The sequence below is a fragment of the Pinus tabuliformis genome, chromosome X, assembly GCF_031772625.1.
Source record: "Pinus tabuliformis cultivar Carrire ecotype Pingquan chromosome X, CPIR1, whole genome shotgun sequence".
Classification (NCBI taxonomy): Eukaryota; Viridiplantae; Streptophyta; class Pinopsida; order Pinales; family Pinaceae; genus Pinus; species Pinus tabuliformis.
This window is the reverse complement of record NC_142308.1, coordinates 764,506,914-764,525,236: the sequence shown is the minus strand read 5'-3', so window position 1 is coordinate 764,525,236 and position 18,323 is coordinate 764,506,914.

Below are 18,323 nucleotides of genomic sequence, written 5' to 3'. Positions count from 1 at the left end.
GTACATCATGTAGGAAATCAGGGGATCCTGTAGGAAATCACTGTAGCATCCTGTAGGAAAGCCTGTTTTGAGTCCAAATTGAGGAAAACGCCTCTAGGAATCTAGCAAAGGGTCCCTACCTATCTCCCAAATCTTCTGACCATTCACCATCATCTCCAAGCCACTTGCCACATCACCAAAAGAGATTAGCTTTCACACTCTCACATGAAAAATACAAAATGAAAAACAATTTTATTTTATTCATTTACATGTAGAGAAGTAGAAGGTTTGATGGTTTGAATCTGCATGCTTAGGAAAGTAGGATTGCATACATGTTAACTGAGAATTATTTTGAAGAAAAGCCTCTTAGAAGTTAGTTAGAAAATGGTTTATTTTAGCATTTGATTTTATTCTCTTTCCTTGTACTTTCTTTCTTGTAATAGGTTAAGGTTCCATATCTAACATTTCATTTTCTACAATTAGTTTAGGATTTGACTTCAATACATGCACTCCATTACATCATGACAGCAAAGGAAGGGCACATTGCATGTCGCACATATAGTGCTGACACCTCTTAAGTTTGTACGAACCCCGGGTTGATAATTAAAGTCGGTAGCCTTGGGAGTTGCAACATTCTTGTTGCAATATCGAGGCTCGTCACTTTTCGCACTATTTCCTGGGAGGTGTCAAAGTATGCATTGTTTTATTCCCTATTTGATTCATTTCTTTTTACTTTTTTCAAAAAAAAAAAAAAATATTTTCATTAGGCATATTTAATTTCAAAAGTAGAAAATTGCATCACATTATAGTTTTCATTCAATCATGAAAACAAAAACAAAATTCTCCAACACCAACCTACCCCCCATTTGATCACATGGTACAATAAGAGCCATATCACCATCCACTTTTGTACGTAGAACAAGAATTTGGCAAAGAATGCAGAAGAAATGGATGGAGATGATGACAATGAGGAAGATCCTCTTGGATTTCCCATTCAAGATACTGATGGTAGTGTGCACATGAAGAACATCCCTCCATCTTTTCTTCCAAAATTTCATGGTCTAAGGTCAGAGGATCCGTAAACCTTTCTCTTTGAATTTGAAATTGTTTGTAGATCTTATGGTTACTTATCAAAAACTCAAAAATTGAGATTGTTTCAAGAAACTTTGAAGGATAGAGCTCTTAAATGGTTCATGAATTTAGGGAATAATTCAATAAGATCATGGAATGATATGCAAAAGATATTTCTAGAAAAATATAAAGATCATTATCTTAAAGAAGAAATATTTAGAATGAATCAAAGAGAATATGAGAGCCTTGAGGATCTGATAGAGTGGTTCATGTACAATGTTAAGAAGGGAAAACTACATCATTTAGGATCTGACACACTAAAAATAGTTAGAACAATTAGGGATGAGTGGATTGATCTCCTTAATCTCATAAGTAGAGGTGATGTATATCAATTGTCATTTGAGGAAATTTATGAAACATGAAAACACATATCAAGAGTAAAATCAAGAGTAGGAAAATCAACATCAAGATCGGTAAGTCAAGCTAAAATTGGAAATTTGTTTGATGATTTTAAAACAGAAAGTCTTAGCAATCTAGAAAAACAAGTAGAAATGTTAAGAATGCAAGATGAAGAAAAAGAAAATGTTGATATTTGTGTTGCAGAATCACATGATGTTAAATGTTGCTCCTCATTACCAAGGTTGAAGGAAGTTCACCAAGAGGACAATGGAGCAAGTCAATTGCCAATGCAACAATGTTATGTAGCTCCAAGAAGACCATGGCACCATATTCAGCCTGATACGATGCAAGAACCTAATTCTAAATTTCAATGTTATGCATATCCACCTCAAAGTAATTGGAACACACCTTTTCCTTGGCAACATTGGCCATCTCAACCCCAAAACCAATCTTGGCAACAAGGTTGGCAAGGAACTTATGGGAGCCATCCACAATATCCTCAGTATTTTCCTCAATATCCTCCATACCAAACTCCATGTTATCCTTACCATTCACCTCCACCACAACCACAACCCCATCCACATCCATCTCAAATATACACTGCCACTTAACTACCTGTACCACCATTCCCAAACCCACACATTGAAGTAGCTCAACCCACTTACAATGCTGAGGTACAACACTTCCAAACATCTCCTCTTGAGATTAATGGTATTCACTATAGCACAGGAAGAGTATTCCAAAAAAGAGATCATCTTGATATCATTGAAGGACCACATCCAAAAGAAGAAGATTCAAATAAGAAGACCACATAACCATGGGTTGCGATTAATGAAGAGCAGACATCAAAATCAGAGATCGAGAGAACTCCCTCATGGTTACCATCAAATCCTCCATATATTCAAGAGATCAATCAACAAAAAGAGAAAGATTTGAAGGTCATGGTAGGAGAAGACATGAAGAATGATCCAGATCAGCAAAAGGACCAAGGACATCACAACTATATTGAAATATGGTTCGAGATAGTCACTAAGTTGCATCATCACTCTCTTCCTCAACTATTCTTGATCCTTTCAAAGTCAAATCATTTGGTTTCTGAAATCTAGGTACATGCCAACGCAAACATTTCAAGCCTCCACATCATTTTTTCTGTCATCTTGATGTGCACATGGATCCATTGGAAGTATTCTCATACTTGAAAGTGATTTTTTTTTCAAGTAGGGTAGGGTAGAAGAAAAAAAAAAAAAACAAAATGAAAATAAGAGAAAACAAAACATCTAAGGTGAAGACATCCTTCAAGGCGCCTCAAATTGGCTCATTGATTGAAAACCTCCATGAGGCGGTCAATGGGTTGAAAAAAAAGAAAAAAAGAGAGAAAAAAAGATCCTAGGTGAAAGCCTCTTTTGAGGTGCCTAGGCAGACTTACTAGTTGAAAACCTCATTGAGGTGGCTAGTAGGCTGAGAAGAAAAAAAAAAGAGAGAGAAAAAAAAAAGAATCCTTTCTCCATGCATGCATGTACTCTCCAACATCTGCAAGTAACAAGAACAAGTTGGTACCAAAAGGAAAATTGGTCAAGCCTAGTAAGAAGAAGTCAAATTTTGACTTTCTCCCACTTCGCTAAAATGCTCCAACAAGGTCTAGGCCATGCCAATCCATCACCCTCATCTATTTTCACCATCCACCCATCATTCTTAAGATTCTACCACTCGTTTTCCTTGTTGTCCTAAAAACTACAGGATGCTCTGTTTTACTAGAGGGTACAAAAATACATAGAGCATAAATTTGTTTTTGCCATAACTTGAAACCATTCATCCATTTGCCAAGTTGTTTTAGGGGGAGATGCATATGGATGATGGTAACATGCTCAAGCAATTTTAGAAAATTTTAGTGCATGGTTTCCACGAAATTGGCCTCCATCACCTTCAGCCATTTTTTCATTTTCTCAATATCAGTGCATCCATTTAAAAATCTGTTTCATGGGGACATGCATATGGATGATGGTAACATGCCCAAGTAATTTCAATAAATTCCAGTGCACGGTTTCCAAGAAATCGACCTCCATCACTTCAAACCATTTTTAGTTTTTCTCAAGATCTGTGCATCCATTGACCAAAATGTTTCTCGGGGAGGTGCATAATAATGATGGCAACATGCTCAAGAAGTTTCAGCTCAATCTAATCTACTGTTTGGGAGATATGGACAAAATAGGTTGTTGTCCTGTAAACTTACAGGATACAGAATATCACCTACAGGATTGGTAGTGAGCAGTTTTAAAGGAGATCTAGAGGTCAAAGAAGCTCCTCCAAAGCTTAGTAGTAGCATCAGGATCATCAACATCACCATCCAACACCTGCACATCAATATAAACTCAACAACAGCATGCGTGTCTCTCTAACAACCATCAGGTAGGTACAGGTACGCAATATTCTTGACCTCTTCTCTTGAGAATATTATAGTTAGAAATTTGTTGTCAATTTCATGAGAGATGAGGTTTTATAAGCTATGGATGGATCAGCAGTCTCTGCCGCCTTCAACTAGTTGATTGCAGCTCACTTCTTCACTCATGCAATGTTGAAAAGTCAAATTATGAAGGGTGATGATTTCAAGGAACGACGACAACAGTTAAAAGAAGATGTTTTTGCAAAATACAAGGTCACCACAACACTCCAAGTGCTCCATCCACTTCATATTCACTATCTATTCATCATTCATCCATCCCATTTCATTCTTGAAAAAAAAAATAAAGCATCCTCTCCATTTTCATGAAATTTCCATTTGCAGGTCAGCAAGAAGGATGGTCAAAGAGCAAAGGAGGATCTCAAAGAGACCCCTATCACTCACATTTTTATTTTACCACTCATTACCATTCATTCCTCCACCATTTCTGTCATTTTTTCCACTCCTTTACTTCAGTTTACAAAGGGATTGTGTTTTCTACAGGATGATCTTGTAGGAATTACAGCGACCCAAAAATTCTACAGGAGGTAGTCCTAAGGAAAATAAATGACTTGTCCAAATGGTGGAACAAGGTAGCAGAAGGTTGATAAGGGTGTGGAAGACCTTGCCAAACTATAAAAATATTCAAGAACTCGTCTTGAATAAGGGAAAGAAAGTAAGCTAATGGTCTCAAGAAACAATGATTTTTCTTTGAACAAATATGTTTTTGGGCTTGTCCTTGCAGAGCTTACAGCCAAGATTCTGAATGCACAAGAGAGAGGTCACTAGGGCCATGGATGAGGCACATTGAGGTCACTAAGTTTCTTATAGGATGAGCAACACATTCAGCAGGGGGTATGATGTGCCTCTAAATTAGACATAAATTAAGGCTCATGCCTCTAATTTAAAACATAAATTAAGGCCTATGACCATCCTTCAGCACATGAAACCTCTGTTTTGCATTAGATAATTTATTTTTAACTTTAATATATTCATTAGGAATGTTTATGAATAATTGAATATTTGTGCCTAATATTATTTTTTTTGGTGGAATATTAGGAGAATATTGGGAAAATTATGAAGAGTTGGAGGAGGATATAATTTAGGGACTTGTTCCCTACTACTGGAAGATCAATAATAAATAATAATTCAACAAGATATTATGGAATTATGGCACAAATTTTGTAACTCCAATGATTGAGAAAATCTATGAATGTGTTCCACTAATCAAGGGAGCAGATCCACCAATCAAGGGAGAAGATCTACTAATCAAGGGATTTTGGTGGGGAAGCTTTCTCCATCCATGGGGAATGATTCTTAATCATTTTTTATAAGTACCAATTCAAATTTTTCTCTAGGGAATGATTGAGAAAATCTAAGAATGTGTTCTCTGCCATTTAATGCAAATTCCTAGTATCGGGGATTAGATCCACTAATCAAGGGATTTTGGTGGGAAAACCTTCCTCCATTCATGGGGAATGACTCCTAATCATTTTTAATAAGTAACGGGTCGAATTTTCCTCTAGGGATAGATTTTTTATTAGTTTTATTTTGGAGAGAGCTTGTATTCTTGCAACTCCATTGTATTTTCTTGCAGGGATGTAATTCTATTGATGAAAGTAATGAAGATTGGTGTCAAGTTCAGCTTATAAATCTTGTTCTCCTCCATAATTCTATGAGTTTCCTTGGGCTTGGCCATCCTAGGAACCTCAGATCCCTTTTTTATCATTTTATTTCCTTCTTTTCACTGCTTATTCACATGCATCTCTAGTTTTTATATCTTTTTATTTCTGCATTTAGTATTAATGATTTCTTGTTGTAGGATTGAGTTAACTGGTTGATGTAATTTCTTTTGCAGGATCAAAACAATTATTTCATCCTTTGAAAAGCTTTTGAAGTTCATAATAATCATTGAGTTGCTTGGATTAATCTTCTTATTCCCAAATCTAGATTGTTGGACCTCCTTTTTAGCAAAAAACAATGAATTTATGCTATTTTTTTGAGCATGCTAATGAGATTCAAGCGAATTGATTCCACCTAAATTGTATCACAAAAACATTCTAGTTCATAACAAAAATTACCCCATTGAATTTTCACTTGATTTGGTTAGACATTTTTTATATTTACTAGCTCACTAGTTCTCGAATTTCTAGATTTTCGACTAGTAATGTTTTTTATTTTTTTTGCATGGGTTAATATAGGTATTTTTGAGTGATTCCACTTGAAATGGGGACCTAAGACATCCTAGTTATACAAAATTTGTCCCATCCAATTTTTATTTGATTTTCTTGGTCATTGGATGAATTATAATAAATTTGTACATCCTGTAGGAAATCAAGGGATCCTGTAGGAAATCGTTATAGCATCCTGTAGGAAACCCTATTTTGAAGCTGAATTGAGGAAAAATCCTCTAGGAAGCTAGAAAAGGGTTCCTAATTTTCTCCCAAACCTTCTGACCATTCACCATCATCTCCAAGCCACCTGCCACATCACCAAAAGAGATTAGCTTTTACACTTTGACATGAAAAAAGACAAAAAGAAAAACAAATTTATTTTATTCATTTACACGCACAACAATAGAAGGTTTGATGGTTTGAATCTGCATGCTTAGGATACTAGGATTTCATACATGTTAACTTAGAATTTTTTGAAGAAAATCCGCTTAGCAGTTAGTTAGAAAATTGTGTGTTTTAGCATTTTATTTCATTCCCTTTCCTTGTACTTTCTTTCTTGCAATAGGTTAAGGTTCCATATCGAACATTTCATTTTCTGCAATTAGTTTAGGATTTGACTTCATTACATGCACTCCATTACATCATGACAGCAAAGTAAGGACACATTTCATGCCGCACATATAAGTTTGTACGAACACCGAGGCTTGTCACTAAGAGAAGGTGATATCACTTGCTGGTGATTTTCCAATAGTCTGGAAAGATTTGGATGTTTCTCAATCATAGAGAGAACATGTTGTTTCTCAACCAATCACAGGCACCCTATATTCACTACATGGGTGGTTTCTCAGCTCGAGACATGCACTGGTGGCTTTTCAACAACAGCAAGCACTTGTGCTTTCTCAATCTTAGCAAGAACCCAATGATTTTAATTATATCTTCCTCAACGACCAATCTAAAAATTCCAAGTAAAAACTAAAGTTGAGTAGTAGTGATCTAGTGTAGGTTGAATGCTCTCTATGAGCTTCACACTAGCATTGGATCTCCAAAATATTCTCCATAAATTTCCAAATTCGAACCCCCTGCCTGAATTTTCCAACATATTTAAGGTTGTCAAGTTGTGTCTTGGGTATGGCCAAGAGGGAACTTATTTTCCTTCCCATGTGTTATCTTCACCCACACGTTAACTCTTAAAGGTGTCAGAGGAACTCGACATGGGAATTGTAGCACTCCCATCCACCTCATAGCCCAAACTAAGGGTGGTAGAAGGTGTTACTATTATTGACTCAACCTCCAATGTATTGTTATGGAAATGGGGTCTAAAACGTTTTTCATTTTTAAAATCCTTAGAACTCAAAATAAAAATTATTATTACATATGACTCATAAATATCTTTCCAGTGATATAAAATTTTCATTAATATGACTCTCGAATCAAAAGATATGGCCATTTAAAGGTTCGACTAATAATATTTTTCCTTGTCACCAAGCTCTACCATGTGGCACCCACGTGGTTACCACATGGCACTCCACCTCATGCCATTTCATCCTCATGTAGGTATACATCAACACAGAGTCCTTCCCTATTCTTTCGTGGCATAGCTATGTGCCATATGCCACATCATCACATGTAGTCACCACTAAGCCCCTTATGTGGCTTGTAATTTATCAAACTCCTATTATAACACAATCTCGACCCTCAACCATTTCCCATTAATTTCCACACTTAACACCTCAAGGTCTTGATACCTTCAGGCCTAAGATAGAGAAGTCTTTGTGACAAATTTTGGACTTATTCCTATCTCAACCCTTATACGTCCAAACCGCTCCGCACTGAATTTCGTCGCACCATGTCCCGAGACCTTGAGACATCAATTTTACCATCGTTTTTTGGATAGGTCTTATATCATCTTTGGCTATCAATATCAGACCTGTCTCCCTTCCACTATTTGGAAATTCCCTGAGATGGTGTCGACCCAAGACAGGGAATTTTTCATCATCTATCGGGAAGAATCTTTGTCACCTCAGTTGTCAATCTTACCCATTTCTCATAAGTGAAAACTTCCAACCCTACCGAGGCCCTGAGATGATGTTATCCCAAGGTGACATCACTATGATGTCATTACATCCATGTTACTTCCTTCGATATTTCCACATGTCACCTATTATTGGGCCACATTCCCGCCCAAAAGGGTCGATTCTAGCTGCCACGTGATATACTACCATGGGGCCATGTCAGCCTAAGTGAATGCCATGCCACCACCTAGCTTGGGTCCCACTAGCCCCAACCCTTGGTGTAAAATTTCTCTTTCCATTTATAAATTATTTCAGCCCCTTTCGGTGTGGTTTCCATGTTACACCTCCATCCATAGTTTTTGTCGTTGATTTCAATTAAATGCCACCTCACAACCCTAAGGCCCAAGTTCAGAATTCCTTATGGAACATGCTAAGGAAATATATGTCTTAGCATCTGTCTATCATTGCCACACTTATATGCACCTCCAAGGGATCCCCTAGATCCAAAACCTTGAGGTGATGAGATAAGAAACTCATTATTTTAACAAATAGTAACATTGGCATCTCAACCCCTGTCCTCCTTCGACACTTAGAAAAACTTATGGGGTGGCCCATATATGTGTGTGTGTACATAATTATCAATGAGGAACACTCTCAATACTTATCCTATTTTTTCCCCTCCTAAGCTATTTATTTATATGTATATGTATCATCGAGGGAACCCCCATTGATTCGACTATGACTTTCCCTTCTGAGCTTATAAATTTATATATTTATGTGTGTTGTGTATGTGTGTGTGTGTCCTTATCAAGGATTCTCAGTGTTCGGCCCAGTTACCTCTCTTGATAGCTTAGGAGGATAGCTCTATCAAGTAGGTGTCGAAGGCATTCTAGTATGACACTTAGTTGAAAAATTTATCCTCCTAATATATATCTATATATGTGTGTGTGTGTGAGTGTGTGGGTGTATGTGTGTGTTGGGGGGGGGGGGGGGACTTTGGACTCTTGGTGCTCATCCAGGCCTATCTCTCCTAAGCTTATAATATGTATATATGTATGCATATATATTTAGACCACAAAGGCCCTTCACTTTGACACTCAAGCAACTCATCTAGCCCTCCCGAGTTTATATGGGATTCAAACCCATCCCAGGAATTAAAAATTATATAAAAGAAGCTTTTTCTTTCATGGAAAACTCTGTAGTTCTTTCATGCTAGAATAAATAATTTTGATACAAGAATAATCAAATGAACATAGTTATGACACACCCCTCTAATCCTAGTAATAACTATATTTATAATCATTGAGCAACACACCACTTAGTCATTCCTCAACAATCGCTTAGGAAGTCATCATTCCTTATCATTCACACAGGAGCTAAGCACTTCTCATCCGTGGCATACACATTTTAACAATGACAATAAGAATTGATGTTATATTCATATACATAGTAGCACAAGTAGACAACTTATCTTGCATTTAGATGACTAGAAACTGAGATTGGGACTTCAACTCTCCTCCCAATAATAGGCTAATCTACATTACAATATTTGTTGTAGATAGCCACTCCCAAGCTAGATTTAGAACCTGTGAAGTGAAGTGCTCAAGGGAACTTCACACCAACCATATGTGCATCCACCTGGGAATTCCATAGCACTTTCCCTCTTTCTAATATTCCACCATGATGCCTCCTCTAGATGTTTGATCAGAGTCCCCATTCTAATTCAATTCTCCCCTTTTTCTTCCCCGATTCGCTTTCTCGAAAGCATGCTTGACCAAATTTTCGTACGACGATTGTGGGTTTCAACATGTCCTGATTCTCCAATCCTATATGCATCATTAAATTCTAAGCGTGGCCTTAATAGTTTCCTTGCTAGGGGTCCTTGTAGGCTCTCTAATTCCTGGTTATTCATTCTCTTTTCTCCTCACACATTGTACTGACTCCATAGATAGGATTTAATGTGTGTTCTCCTTATTGTGTTTTCTATGGAGTTTTTGCATCAAAAGGTACTCAAACCAATTTATTGTAGGCTCTTCTCACCAAGAAATATCCCCCCTTCACCTCCACACACTCTAGATATGTTTCCCTCTTAACCTCTTCATCTTATTTAATATGATTTAAATGGTTTTACAATTCATAACAATGTTTATGAGAGGGGTTAACAATATGGGTTGTCACAAACCCCACTCCCTTAAAGGAACGCCATCATCAGTGTTTTGTTCCTGAACACAAAATTTTTACATGTGATATTTATAAACACATGTCATTACAATTACATTTATTACCTTTGATTTTCATGATTTCTTTCTTAGAAACTTCAATGCGTATGACACCCCATTAAAACAACCATTTTCTTAGTGGATATTTACAATTCATGGTTCTTCCACAACACCTAGTCTAGCTTTGATGACTTTCTTTTTTCTAGAGTGTTGCTTGCCTCCATGTTCAACATTTTTGTCCTTTGTGCTCCATGCTCCTTTAGTGAATAGTCTCGGCTTATTTTTTCTAGGGACACACTGAATGTACCTTTGATCCCAAGCATTCACGCTCATGGTTCTTTTGAAACCAATTCATTTTTTTCCAATTTATGGCATCCCCTTCTCTGTTTCCCAGTCTCTTGAGCAATCTGGTTCTTCTTCCTTACCATGGAAGTGTACTTATGATCAAAGGAAATTCCCTAGTTTAATACATTCATATCATTCATGTCATAATTCATGGAAATCAGTGGGCATTATTGGGTCTAGAGTCACCACAATGGACCTATTATTGAATTTCTCAACTATAGTGCATTATTTTGCACTCAAATTTGTTTGATATTGTTTTTGTTTGACTTGCAACCAACTTCACACACTCATACCATGCAACTCAATGTTCTTCATGTATCATGGATGCATGAAATTTCGTGAGACTCTTCATAAATCAATTGTAACAAATTTGAAACATACCCCATTAGTAGATTTATCCATGAGGCAACCCTGCAATTTTAATTTACTTCATATCATAACAAAACAAAGTTAGCTCATAAATTCAAATCACTACAGATCAGTCCTTAGACTCAAACTAAATTCATCACATAATTGACTAGTGAAAATAGAGACTCCACATATCATTCAAGCATTAGTCTCATTCATAAATACAAAAACATGCATTCCTCATCAAATATGTAGGTTACATAACAATAGCAATAGACTTTTATATTACATTGAGATACATAGTGACACAAGTAAGAAACTTATCTTATGATGTGTATGGCTAGAGACTGAGAGTGTGACTTAACTCTCCACTCAGCCATAGGCTGACTCCACAACCATCCTTTCTCAGCTTGCTCAAGAGTTCTTGATAACTCCCAGTTATTACTCCATAATGGCTTTTTAATTCCAAAAATAAAACAATCCAAGGGTTTTAAGTAGGGCACAAAGAGTCTCGGTTTAGTCTTGGAGAGAGATATGTATAAGTAATAAGGATATTTGTAGGAATAAGAGTGCACTTTCTAGAAACTTCTTAGTGGTGCTCACTCTTGTGTTCTCAACCCTCCTATACTACACTAGGTGTTATCAACCCACTAGCTTCCTTTCCTTCTTAGCCTTACGAGGCCTTTTTCTGGTACTGTCAACATGACCTTCCTCGTTTGTAGATAAGGCTTGTTGAAAAAACTCCTACATGTATGAAATTTGTTTTTTAACATCGAGCTCAATGTTTCTAAACTTTGTTTCTCCTGACAAGCCTTTCAATTGCTGCCTTACATCTCTTCAGTTCGACCTTTCAATAAGGTCCCTGCTCTTTCAAGGAATTTCCCTTCCTAATTTCATAATGAATTCCACTATTCATGAACTTTTATTATTACTTCCACTGAGTCTTCTTATGTTTTTTCACACATAATCAGTTGTTATTTTCATTAAGACAAGTATAGATAACTTTGTTGTTACCATGCAATGCTCACATCAAGCATGTTTCCCTGCAACTATTTACAAATTTAAACTTTCATGTCATTCATGTGTCCCAAAACTAGGAATACATATCCACATACTCATGTTTATACTCATGTGTTTACAAGATTTAGAAATCAACCTTTTTACGAAGAACATCACCCTTTATTTAAAATCGACCTCTTTACTAAGGCTAGCAATCAAGATATTTGAAATCTAGAAAAGATAGTTACAAACAAACACTTTGGAATTTGTCGTTTTAATTTCACATTCATAATATATTCATGGATATGCATGCAATGCAATATGAAATCAACACACAAACATCACACACACGCGGTGCTAAAACTAGCACCCACTTGCAATCATTAGAAAAGATATACTCTATACTAGATTCACAAAAACTCGTGCCTCCAATTGACTGAGGCTATTTGCTACATAACATACATACCATGGGATTCTCACATCCCAGTAAACATATATATGGAAACACCTAACACTCAATAGAATCAAGTAGTGTTATGAAGATATAAGAAACACAAGGATTTCTCTTAATACCACATATCATATGAATATTCATATGCACATTTCATTCCAAGTATGTAAAGCCATACCATTTAACTAAAATTGTTGGTACACTAAAAACAACCATACACATAGCCATGTAGGCAGTCCTGCAATAATTAAAGAAATGACAGGCATCCAATATCACAATAATAGGTTGTCTCAACCTTCAGGATGTGAGCATGAAAACACATGAATTGTCAATGCATATGGTAGAATAATTCAAACATCATTGCACTCATCATAAAATCCACAATCAAATCATATTTACATCCAACTACTACACTCAGAGCTTGAGCTCCACTCATCTTCAGAGGTCCAAGCATTGAACCTTCTGCTCTAACATTACTATGCAACATATATTAATGCATGACACTAGAATGTTAGAGACCCCAAAGTTTTCACCAAAGGTCCAATTTTTTAACTTGCTACTCTTATACCACCTTGTAACACCCCCATCTACCTCATATCCCAAACTAAGGTTGGTATAAGGAATTACTATTATTGAACCAACCTCCAATGTCCTATTATGCAAATGGGGTCTATTTTTTTTTCATTTTCCAGACTCCTCTAAACTTAAAGTAAACATCTCTATTGTATCTAGGTCATTGAGACTTTTTTGGTGATATAATTGTTTTTCTCAATCTGACTCCTAGATCAAAAGATATGTCCATTTAAAGATTCTGCCAATAGCCTCTTACCACATTTCTAGGCTCTACCATGTGGCATCCATGTGGTCTCCACATGGTTCTTATGTGGCACTCCACCACATTCCATGTCATCCTTGCATGGGTCCACATTAGCGTGTGGTCTTGCCCTGTTCCTCCGTGGCATACCTATGTGATGTATGTCGCATCATCACACATGGTCACCACTGAGCCCCCTCCATGGCATGAAATTCTTCAAACTCACATTATAATGCAATCTCAGCCCTCAGACATTTCCCATTAATTTACATGCTTAACACCTCGATGTCTCAATACCCTGAGGCTTGATACAAAGAATTATCTGTGTCAATCTTCGAACTTATTCCCATCTCTTCCCTTAAACAACCTAACCCCTTCACGTTGAATGCTTTTGCCCTTAGGCTTGAGACCCTAAGACATCATTTTCACCATTTTTTTTGGATAGGTCTTATATCATCCTTAATCATCAAACTTTTCCCTCTCTCCCCACCACTCTATGGAAATGCCCCTAGATGATGTCAAACTAAGATGGGGAATTTTTCATCATCTACTAGGAATAATATTTGTCACCTTGGCTATCAATCTCACCCACTTCTCATCAATACACATTGCTAATACTTTTGAAGCCTCGATATGACATTAGGCTAAGGTTACATCACTCTCACATCATGTTGTCCACATGACCTCCTTCAGGAGGGCCACATGTCACCTTTTTTTGGGCCACCTACTCCTCCCCCTCTCCCCAAAAGGGTTGAATCTACTGTGGGTATTTCAGCATAGGTGCATGTCACACTGCCACCTGTCATGGGTTCCACTAGCCCCGACCCTTGGTGTAAAATCACTCTTTCTCTTTGTAAATTATTCCAGCCTCTTTTTGCGTGACTTCCCCTGTAAACCTCCATCTATGGCTCCCATAGTTGATTTCATTTAAATTCCACTTTGATGGACCGAGGCTTGAGATGAGAATCCCTTATGGAACTTGTTGGGTAAATCTTTGTCTCGACCTCTATTTTTCATTGTCGTGCTTATGCGTACCTCTGACGGCTCCTCGAGGTTTCAAGACGGGAATCTCGTTATATTTACATATGGTAACATTGGCATCTTGGCCCCTCTTCTCCTTAGACACTTCAAAAAACTTACGAGGTGATCTGTGTGTGTGTGTGTGTAAATAGGTATCAATGTGGAATTTCCTCAATAGTTAGCCTATTGTAGCTCCTCCTAAGATATCTATATATCCATATCTATATCTATATCTATATCTATATCTATATATATATATATATATATATATATATATATATATATATATATATATATATATATATATATATATATATATATCGATATATATATATATATATAGCTGAGGGAACCCTCGATGTTTCACATATCACTCTCCCTCCTGAGCTTATAACTTCATATATTTATGTGTATGTGTGTGTGTATATAAATATGATTATTCATACTAGAATTCCTTGGACACCTAATTGATAGAGTTATCCTCTCAAGCTTGATATATGTGTGTGTGTTGGAGTGGGGGGGGGGGGGGGGGGGGGAATTTGTGACTTTCCGTGCTTAGCCCGAACCTATCTCTCCTAAACTTATAATATGTATATATGTATATATTTAGACCATTCAGGCCCTTACCTTTTACACTTAGACAAATCAACCACCCCTCTTGATTTTATATGGGATTCAACCCCATCCAAGGAATTATAGAATTATATAAAAGAAGTACGTGCTTTTCTACACAACTCAATATTTCTGGCCTGCCAAAAATAGTGCTTCTGATACAAGAACAATCTAATGAACAAAGATATGACACATTCCTCTAATCTTGGTAATAACTATATTTATAATCATTGAAGAACATAGCACTTAGACATTCCTCAAAAATCGCTAAGGAATTCATCATTCCTCATCATTCATAGAGGAACTAAGCATTTCTCATCTTTGGTGTACACATTTTCACAATTACAGTAAGCATTCACATTATATTCATATATGTGGTAGCACAAGTTGAAAACTTATCTTGCATTTAGATGATTGAAAACTAATATTGGGACTTCAAATCTTCTCCCATTTATAGGCTATTCTACATTTCAATATTTCTTATAGATAGCCACTCTCAAGGTAGATTCAAATCCTGTGAAGAGAAGTTCTAAAGGGATCTTCACATCAGCCATATCCACATCCACCTCGAAATTCTAGAGCACATTCCCTCCTGCTAATATTCCACCACGATGTCTCCTCTCAATGTTTGTTCAAAGTCCCAATTCTAATTGAAATATCCCAATTTTCTTCCTCGACCCACTTCCTCAAAGGTGTGCTTGACCAAAATTCTTTGCCATGGTTGTGGGTTTAGATTCATCCTCATTCTCCAAGCCCATACACATCATTAAATTTTGAGTGTGGCCTCCATCATCTCCTTGATAGGGGTTCTTGCAGGGTCTTTAATGCTTTGTTATACATTATCCTTTCTCCTCCCACTCGATAATAACTCCATATGTAGGCTTTAATTCCTATTCTCCTCACTTTCTACCTATGGAATTTTTACATCAAAATGGACCCAAGCTTATTTAATTGTAAGTTCAGCTCACTGACAAATTTCTGAAATGTGTAACTAGGTTTGGTCTTCATAATGTCTATTGTAATCACAATTTTATATATTTTATATGAAATATAAAATAAATTTATTATTTCCATTCTTGTTGCATGGGTTTCATGCTCAAGATTAATTTATTTATAGGTCAAGCACCCATTTAGTGATTCTAGTTTTTTCATAGAGTTATGAAGTCAAAAGAGTCATTTTCATACATGTAATACCCTTTAGTAATATTGTGTCTTGTAAATATTTTTTTTTGTAAATTCAAAAGTGTCATAAATACCCTACAAGACCTTGTCAAACAAGTTGGCCTACAAAAAGGATCAAGTCAACCTCATGGGTAGCAATTTGACCTCCTAAAAAGCCTATATATAAGGGAACCTTGAATTCATTTAGAGACATTCATTCAAGAAAGAAAACAAGTTTGTTCTCCTCAAGAAACAAGTTGGAAAAGGATGAAGATCAAGGAAAAGAAGAAAGAAAAGGAAGATTGCTACAACAATGGCCTTCCAAAAAATTATCCTAGCTCAATTTTAGAGCCCACGTGAAATGTCGTTTCAAGCTACCTAGTGTTATAACATTGTTTGATTCGTTATTATTATGTTTTCTTTAAGTGTCACATCCTACCAAGTCAATGTTTTCTAAGCATCATCACCTTACCTTTAGAATCACTTGTGTTATCTTGTCCAAATATAGGTGAATTCATAGCTTTTATTGACTTGGTAACTATCCTTATTCACCATGCACACACACAAAAATCAAATAAAAGAAAATAAAAGCACTTTTAAGGAAAAAGTACACTCCAAGATGACAAATAGTTTCTCTCTTGTTGAGGGCACTCTTATGGGTTGAAAAATTTTACCCTCACTTTAGTGCACTCCTTCAACATGAATATTTTCACCCTTTCAAAACTCATGCATGCACTTTCTTGTTGCATGTGGGCGCACTCCTAGAAAATAGGAGCCCACTTCACTTTGGTTAACTAGCTCATTCACTCGTCAACAAGTGGCGAGCATGCATGGATTGGATTTTAATGTAATCTCTTTATAATCAATCTGGTTAACCATTATTTCTCATAACCATTCTCATATAGCTTGGGCACACACCTTTGGATCAAGAAGCTCTCTGTCGATCTCCATTCCAAGCAAGTTCTGCATGTCGATTCTATTGGTTTCCTTTGATTTTTTTTTTGTTGATCTTGCTTTCTTTACTGGTGTTTCACTTCCTTTCGGTTTATTTACTGGTGTTTCAATTCGTTATTCCTTCTACAAGTGTCAAACTATTGTCACAGGTGGTGACTCTTCATATTCTATAACTCTTCATATTGCAGTCATGATTGTGAAAGAATCTATAAAAACTTGTAGATATTTCCTCTCAGCATTTCAATCATTCTATCTTCCTACTAAACTTGTCCTTGAGCTATTCCAAGACAGAGCACACTTCTGGAAGCTGAAGCCTAACTATCTCAGAAAATTGCTCCCAAAGAGATAGGTTCTCCTCAAGAGTGCACTCCTTCGTCATGAATAACTTTTCCCTCCTTGAGTTAATGAGTGCACCATTAAGGCTTAGTGTTTTCCCATTTGTCTCTTCATCATGCCCCCCTATGCCCTCCTTATTTTCTTGAGTGTATGAGCACACCTCGAAGTCCTAAAGGCATAGATCCTAACCCCTTCATATCTTTGGAGTGTTCCCTTGCACCCTTTTAGTCTCCTTGAGTGCATGAGTGCACCTTGAAGGCTCAAATTATTTTCCTTCTTGCTTCGTCAATGCACCTTGCATGCTTGATTATCTCTCTCCCTTTCTTGATCACGTGAGCACACCTCAAAGCCTTGAATTACCCTTGAACTTCCTTCGTGTTTTAATAGTGCGCCATCCTTATTTTTATGCAGATTTATTGGCTGTATAAGAAGTTATGTGTCGTTGTTGATAGGTTTATAATTTCAGCTACATTTGATGGATATTTGAATATGATTTGCTAAGTTATTACTTGTAATCAATAGAAGATTTCATAAAGCTAATCTTTGTCACTATGAGTGTGCTTCCACATACAGGTGTTCAAGTTTCTAGTATTGTTACTCTTTCATCATTTGTTGGAACAATGCATGACGCTACACGTCGAGTGGCCTCCAAAGAAGCTTCTAAAGCAAGCACTGAAGAAGCAATAGAAGTCAAAAATCCTACCATTCCCATATTTGCAGATACACAATGCTTCATATACAAGTCTACTGAGCCCATGTGGAAAGGCATCAAATGATTCTCTGGAAACTTGGAAGATTTGGAAGTATACATTAATACCAAGTGGTCCAAAATACACAAGATTGCATGAAAGTTCCAAGTAATTCCTTGTGCATAGGTTATTGAATGGATTCTTACACACATGGATGATTCAAATTTGTTGCTTCAAAGTGAAAGTGGTAGTCATATTTCCACCTATTACAGAGAAGAAATTCATACCTATTATAAGATGCAG